This window comes from Mastomys coucha, unplaced genomic scaffold, assembly GCF_008632895.1.
Source record: "Mastomys coucha isolate ucsf_1 unplaced genomic scaffold, UCSF_Mcou_1 pScaffold16, whole genome shotgun sequence".
Classification (NCBI taxonomy): domain Eukaryota; kingdom Metazoa; phylum Chordata; class Mammalia; order Rodentia; family Muridae; genus Mastomys; species Mastomys coucha.
Window position 1 is genome coordinate 64,531,386 of NW_022196898.1, and position 7,921 is coordinate 64,539,306.

Genomic DNA, 7,921 nt, shown 5'->3' on the forward strand with positions numbered 1-7,921 from the left:
TCCATTAAAAAAAAAAAAGCAAAAGAGCAGCAGGTTAAATAAGACGTTAGTTTACTCCTGTCTGACTTAACAGCGTGGAGTAAGGAGGGCAAGGCTAGTGGAGCACCTCCATGACATCCAGACTCAGACTCCTACTTCATCATTTCCTCCTGAGCCACACTCATCTTAATTGCTTAAAGTCTGATGGGTCGGGGGCTATCATAGCCAAGTTCATGCAGCTGAGAGAAGAAAAAGAAAAGAATAAACTTCTTTTTAAAGATAAATTCTGCCGGGCAGTGGTAGCACATGCCTTTAATCCCAGCACTCGGGAGGCAGAGGCAGGCGGATTTCTGAGTTCAAGACCAGCCTGGTCTACAGAGTGAGTTCCAGGACAGCCAGGGCAACACAGAGAAACCCTGTCTTGAAAAAACAAAAACAAAACAAAACAAAACAAAAACAAAAACAAAAAACCCCCCAAATGGGATTTGAACTCAAGTCTATGTTGTGTAGCAAGCCCTGTTACTACTGGGCCACTTTTGTAGCTTTTGGATGTCTGTTTTATTCTCAAAACCATCCCTTAAGGTTGGCAAGACAGCTTGGTTGGTAAAATGCTTATACACACTCATGAGGACCACAATGGTATATGGTTGTAATTCCAGTGCTAAGGAGACAGAAATAAGCAGATGCCTGGCCAGCCACCTAGCTTAATCAGGAAGCTCCATGTCCCAGTGAGAGTCCCTGTCTCAAAACACAAGATAGAGGCTTCTAGGCTGCTTTTGGTGGCAGGTAGATCTCTGTGAGTGTGAGGCCAGCCTGATTTACATAGTGGGTTCCAGGCCTTCCAGGTTACACAGTGAAACTGTCTATTAATTAATTAATTAATAATGCTTGTTCTTAAAAGATGGAAAGCTCCAAGGAGTAACACCTGAGGTGATTGCTGGTGTTCATATGTATGTTTGTGCATGCGCGTGAACACACGCAGAAATTCTGATTGCCTTTTCTCCAGCTGCAGACTAGAAATTGAAAACTGAGCTTCCTCTGCTCTGAAGCTAATTCTTCTCATGCTTAAAAGATCTCTTTATCTCTGCCTCTTTGCAGTAATGAGATCTCTTTCCATGCTCTCCCACCCTTGCCTTCTCTTGTAGAAAAGTGTCTGGCACACAGAGAGGAGCCTCGTAGGAACATGACCGTGCTGGTCTTTGTTCAGGGCTTGCATCATAGGAAGATGCCTGTCTCGCAGCACACCGGCTGTGTAGTTCGCACAAGCTACTGATGTCTGCCGCTGATAACTCCCTTATTCTTTCTTGGCTTCAGCAGAGTACGAGTTGATTCCCCCCCAACCCCCCCAGCGTGTGCCTCAGCCTCTCTGATTTCACTGTAGAACTCTCTGCGTACCTGTGTCTTCTCTGTGCATCAGCCTGTGCTGGAATCAGCTCCCTGGTGCCGTGGGTGGATTGCTCTGGTTACTTTTAAACTGTTAACTTGGTAACATCTAGAACCACTTAGGAAAGAAATCTTAGTGAGGAATTGTCTAAAGTAAGTTGACGTGTGTGTGTGTGTGTGTGTGTGTGTGTGTGTGTGTGTGTGTGTACGTGCACGTGCGCGCTCAAACTCTAGAGCTTATGCAAATTGATGTAGGAAGATGCAGCCTATCAGTGCTCCCACCACTCTCTGGGCTTGGGTCCTGGACAGTATAAAAAGGAGAAAGTGCATTCATTTATTCTCCTTCTGCTTTTGACTGTGGATGTGTCTCGCTGATTCAGGTTCCTGCAGCCTTGCTTTCCCAGTTTTGATGGACTGTAAAATAAGTCCTTTTTTTTGCCCAAGATGTTTTTGTTAGGCTATTTTAACCTGGCATCAGGGAAGGACTAAGACATAGCTTCCTAAATTGTGTGCTGGAGGTGAAAAACTGGTCCCGCCTGTAACTGATCTCTGTGATTTATCTTCTTTAACATTTAAGAACCCTTTCTTTGGATCCATCACTCCATCAATTTGCTCTGCTGATGTTACACTAAGTTTGCAACACGTAGCAGAACCAGAGGGCCAGAAAATCTGCTCAATAAACAGTAATTTCCCAGTTTCCTTCTGCCCAACTCCTGGTGAAGTTACGGCTAGCACAGTGTTAACCATAAGCACTTACTAAGTGTTTGAAAGTAGCACTTTTCTTAATTATTTTGGTTAGTTTTAAACCAATATTCTCAGAAATGACTTGGAGATAATTTAATGACTAGTTGTGTGGATTCTTTCTCAGTTTAGAAGGGTGGGAAGCATGTCACCAAACAAAGCTGCCACAGTGGCAGAGTTGGACATCAGGTTTCCTGACTTCTGCATCTGTCTCTTAGGCAGAGTGCGCCTGAAAGGACAAAGTATCTATTCCTGTGGGTCTCCTTACCTGTAATAGAGGCTACTGTGTGGCAAGCACTTAACCTCTTGGGAATGACTCAAACAGCAGCTGTACTTGCTTTCAGGCATCCAACTCAGTATGTTTCATACTTAACTTACTGGGAAGTAGAAATGTGAAATTGAATTTTATGAATAATGCAAAAGTAAGCAATTGCAGCATTTGGCTTTAGACTGTTGAAAGATTTAGAATTGATTGTAAGAGAGGACAGTACTTTTCCTTTTCACCGTAGTATTATCGGTTGCTTGCTCCCTTCAAAGCAATATAGACTCCTGAATTAGTCAAACCTTAACTGTTAAGTTGATAAACTAAGAATTGATAGGAAAACAGAATATAAAGCCAGAACTAGAACTAAAGGTACTTTGCTTAACTTCTCAAAATAGGTATTTGTTTTATATGGATTGCCACATACTACATCATATGAAAATGAAATCAGATGAAGTATAATCTATCAATGGCACATCTGCTACATGATTTGATGATCAGAACAGACTGACTCACAGGGCACTTGTCAGGGGTAGTTAGTTCCCTGCCAGTCAAGTAAACTCAGAAAAGGTCAGTGGTGCAACCACAAAGGCCAATCTATTTTAACTGCCAGAGGTTTATAAAAAGCCTCTTCTCAATTTACTGGGACTCTGAGAGTCACTTTCCTGCTTACACAGTAGCTCAGGGATGGTGGATGTTCAATGCAACAGAGTAAAAAATCAGCAAAACATTAAGTTAGGCTAGTCAGCATGTGGGGAAGTTTACTCCATGAGCCTGGGTTACATGTCCTGTCCAGGCATATTAGTGCTCATTGATTACATTAAAAAAAATACTAAAACTTTTTAAAATGTTTTATTAGGAGAATTGTAGAGTTCCAAACAATGAAGTTATTTTTGTTTTTCATTTTAATGTATGAGTATTATAAGTTGGTGATAATTGGGTATTTTGAAATACAAATGTATGAAGTATACATTACATTCTGAACCAGTGTAAAATGTAGACTTTGGGCATGTTTTGTTAATCGTGCCTCATTTACTTTATTATTCCCTAGGGCTATATTGATCAATCTCTCCTTTCTCAAGCCTATTAATTCTTTGACATTATAAAAATAAAATTACAATAAAGGCTATAACCACTACTCTACAATGTTAAGACCCTATTCCTGAAGACATCACAAACCTTGGTTACAGGACACAGAAAAATCACTCTTGAACACTCCCTGCTGGCTAGCTTTCTTAGTACTACAAGGTGCTGTCCAGGCTGCGGGGGGAGTAAAGACATCAATGGTCTGAGTCAGCACTGAACCCTGCATGCTGCAATACCAACCTGCGAGGCAAGATGAGTCCATCATTGCAATAATGGAAAGACGGATAATGGGGTCACCATATGCCCTATGATTGGATGTGAGGCCCCCTCCACTGGGGGACTTTTATGCCTGGTACTGTAAACTGATCAAAAACCCTGGCTCTGGAAGTCAGGTCCTAGGGGACAGCCTATTGAGGTTGTTTTTGTAAATGGTCATGTTGCGAAATGGATTCTAAACATTTGTGTTTAATATCCATAGATTTGTGCTGCTCCCAGACTTAGTTCAGAGAAGTTTCTTTTTCCAGCGGGAAGTATTAAAGGTAGAGATGCATTCCTGTTGAAAGTGCTGAGGATAACTGACTGAGAGTGCTCCAAAGTAGATGGCACACCTGTGTCAACCTTCCCCAGAAAGCTCAGAGGAAATGAGGAGACAGAAAGAATGTAAGAGCCAGAGGAAGGGGAGGAGTGCTTGGAAACTGTGTCCTCTGGACCTGACGTGCTACTGCCCATGTAAATTCATAGCAGCTATGGTTTTTATATAAAAACGTGCATAAGATCAAATCAGTTAAAAATCCTAGCATAGATAAGATCAAATTAGTTAAAAGTCCTAGCATAGAGCGAAATGGTCACCAAAGCCCCACCCCAGCTAGAGAGTTAGTGGCAGTTGATGGCTGCTAAGGGAGGGACAGTCACTTCTCCTTAGGAGTGTGGCCACTGGTAGGCTCACCATGCCCTAGTGGATGGTCCCCACACATACACATATGGGCTGCACTAATTGAATTCAGTGGGGTAAAGCTAAATAAATAAATACAAGACTGGAGATATTGCTTAGCACATAAGAGCACTTGTTATTCTTGCAGAGGACCTGGGTCGGTTCCTAGCACACACATGGTGGCTCACAACCATTCATGACTCCAGTTCTTGAGGATCTGATGTCATTTTCTGACCTCCCTGGACACCATGCATGCATACAGTGTACATAAATATACACAGGCAAACCACTCACACACAAAATAAATCTAAAAATTAAAAAAAAATAATGTGCCAGCCGATGGTGGCACACGCCTTTAATCCCAGCACTTGGGAGGCAGAGGCAGGTGGATTTCTGAGTATGAGGCCAGCCTGGTCTACAGAGTGAGTTCCAGGACAGCCAGGGCTATACAGAGAAACCCTGTCTCGAAAAACCAAAAAAAAAAAAAAAAAAAAAAAAAAAAAAAATTGTAGAGAGAGGAATTGAAATGAGGAGGTATGTGTCTTGGGGGCTTCTTAGGAGAGATGGAGAAGAAGATATGATCAAGATATATATGAAAAATTCAGACAATAAATAAAATAGAAAATATGTTCTGGAGAAAAAGGAAAATAAAATCTAAAAAACAATGAAAGTTTTTGTTATGCTTTTAAATTTTTATTGATTTATTTTTAATGTGTCAATGTTTTGATTGCATGTACGTATATGTAGCATGTGTATGTCAAGTAACCATAAAAGTCAGAAGAAGATATCAGAGTATTCTAGAAATTGAGGTACAGGTGTTTTTGAAATACCATGTAAGTTCTGCAAACCAAATCCAGGTCCCCTGCAAGAACAACAGATGCTCTTAATTGCTGAGCTATTTCTTCTTGTATTCGATCTTTATATTAGCATTAAAATCGCAATGCCAAGGAACTTTGTTATGTTTATAATTCTATATTGTGTAAAAGGAAGGATGGCATAAAGAGGACACTAGAGTACATGTCAGAAAAACTATCCCAGGACCCACCCACACACTAGTTAAATAGACAAGCCACTCTGATGGCCTTAATTTTGTATCAACACAATGATTTTTCTTTTGAGACAGGGTCTCACTTCTCACTATATAGCTCTAGCCATCCTGTCCCTACATTGATAAGCCTAGCCTTCTGAGTTCTTATCTCCTGAATGAGTGCTGATATTAAAGAGGTACACCTAGCCCAACATAATGACTCCAAATATAGCATGCGAAAACAAAAAATCAGGACCAGGAGCAGAATGCACAGTGACTTTATCTCTTTCAAAAATCAAAGAGATTCCTATGATACACAGAAGTGACAATACTATATCAGAAAGATTAGGGTCGGGAGAGGGGCTTATGAGTAACCTAATTCATGAAATACCTGATTACGGGGTAGTGACTCAAAAAAAGAAAAAGAAAGAAGAGAAGAGACGAGAAGAGAAGAGCAGAGAAGAAAGAAGAGAAGAGAAGAGAAGAGAAGAGAAGAGAAGAGAAGAGAAGAGAAGAGAAGAGAAGAGAAGAGAAAATTCTGGCATGTTCCCACTCATCAAGGCAAGAAGGCATGAGAAAGATTTCTTGGATATGAGACTCCTCCCACCAAGTCCCCTTTCCTGCAGAATTTACAGAAATCCTGGAGTCTTGGATGGAAGGTCCGATCCTCAGTCTAGTGTGGGCACTGCATCTTCTCTCACATAGCCCTCCTATGAGGAGCAAATCCTCCACCATGGATCAGGCAGTATGGGAAGCTTCAAGATGCTCTTCACAGCTGTCCATTCTCTCATTAGAGACTCAACAGGGTCTCCGTTCACTACTCTTAAAACAATAACTCTAGCTGGGTGGTGGTGGTGCACGCCTTTGATCCCAACACTCAGGAGGCAGAGGCAGGTGGATTTCTGAGTTAGAGCCCAATCTGGTCTACAGAGTGAGTTCCAGAACAGCCAGGGCTATACAGAAAAACTCTGTCTTGAAGAACCAACCAACCAACCAAACAAACAAACAAAACAAAACCAAACAAAACAAAAAACAACCCAATAATTCTGGGGTCAGGTGTGGTGGTTTATACATGTAATCTATACATGTATACATGTAAAAGAACCTTGAAGGCTGAGGCAGGAGGATTTTGATTTTAAGGCCACCCTGAGCTACCTGATGGATGCCAGTCTATCATGTTCACTGTCCACTGACTACAGTGACTTATTTCTCAAAAACGAAAACAAATAAAACGCAAATGTTTTACTCCTAGCCTCTTGGGTGTCTTGTATGCATGCCTTCATTTGAGTTATTGTGAACTTAGACCAAAAGGAAATGTCTTAGATTCTGTGAGAAATATTAAATATTTTAGCTTATGAGTATTATGGGGGCAGTTTATAATTTTTACATGTATTTTCTAAATTTTAAACAAGCAAACTATCCTGTTCATATGTTAATTTTCCATAAATTGTATCATCTCTGGGATGGCCAATTTCTTTGACAGTTTAATTATTGTCTATTTACTGGATGTTTCCTCAGTGAATTTAATTACCTTATATTTTATAACAACGTAGTTAATCTATCATATCAAACACAGGAAAAGTCCAAATGGTGACAGTACTGAATTAATTACCTTATATTTTATAACAACATAGTTAGTCTATCATAATCAAACGCAGGGAAAGTCCAAGTGCTGACAGTACTGAGTTTGCTTTCCTTCAAGGAAACGTGGTTTAGTAGTACTGGCATCTATAAGAGAACTTCAACATATACAAGTTTGTTACAGTTTTTTAAAATATTTGTTTTATTTTTAATTATGTATGTGTAGTTCGTTATGTGCATATGAATGCAGTTGCCCATTAGATACAAGAAGAAGGCATCAGATTCCCTGAAGCTGAGGTTACAAGCAGTTGTGAGTGTTGAGAACGGCAACTTAGATCCTCTGGAAGAGCAGTATATGCTCTTAGCCACTGAGCCAGCCCTCTCTAGTCCCACAAATTCATTACATTTTATTTGGTGTCCTTATTGGATACCAAGCAGTTTCCTTAGTTCTTGGGTATAAGAGATATAATGGGACACTAAAAGTTATTTCATTTCTCTGGGCTGGGAGATGTTGCTATTTAAAGTAATTTATTCATATGCTAAATTAAACCTGTGATTTTAGTGTCAAATTTGATACTCGGATAATACTTCAGAGATTTCCCAAGTGTTGTGATGTTTATGGTTAATTATCACTACAATCTTGTAAAAAAAAGACAAAATATTTCTCAACTCTATGTTACAGGAAGAAAAATGAGATATAGAATACAAAGTGTCCGGTCAATAGTAGAGGGGAACTAGAAATCAGATTTCCTAAACTTCCATTATGGCCATAGAGGTATTCTGGAAATACATAGACCTGAAGGGTAATGATCAGGCTGTAATGATCAGGCTGTCTCAGTAATTTTTTTTTTTTTTTTGTGGACTAAAACAGTATAGTGTCAGAGACAGTATGCGTCTCACCAAGGCTGCTGACACATGCAGGCAAGAATCC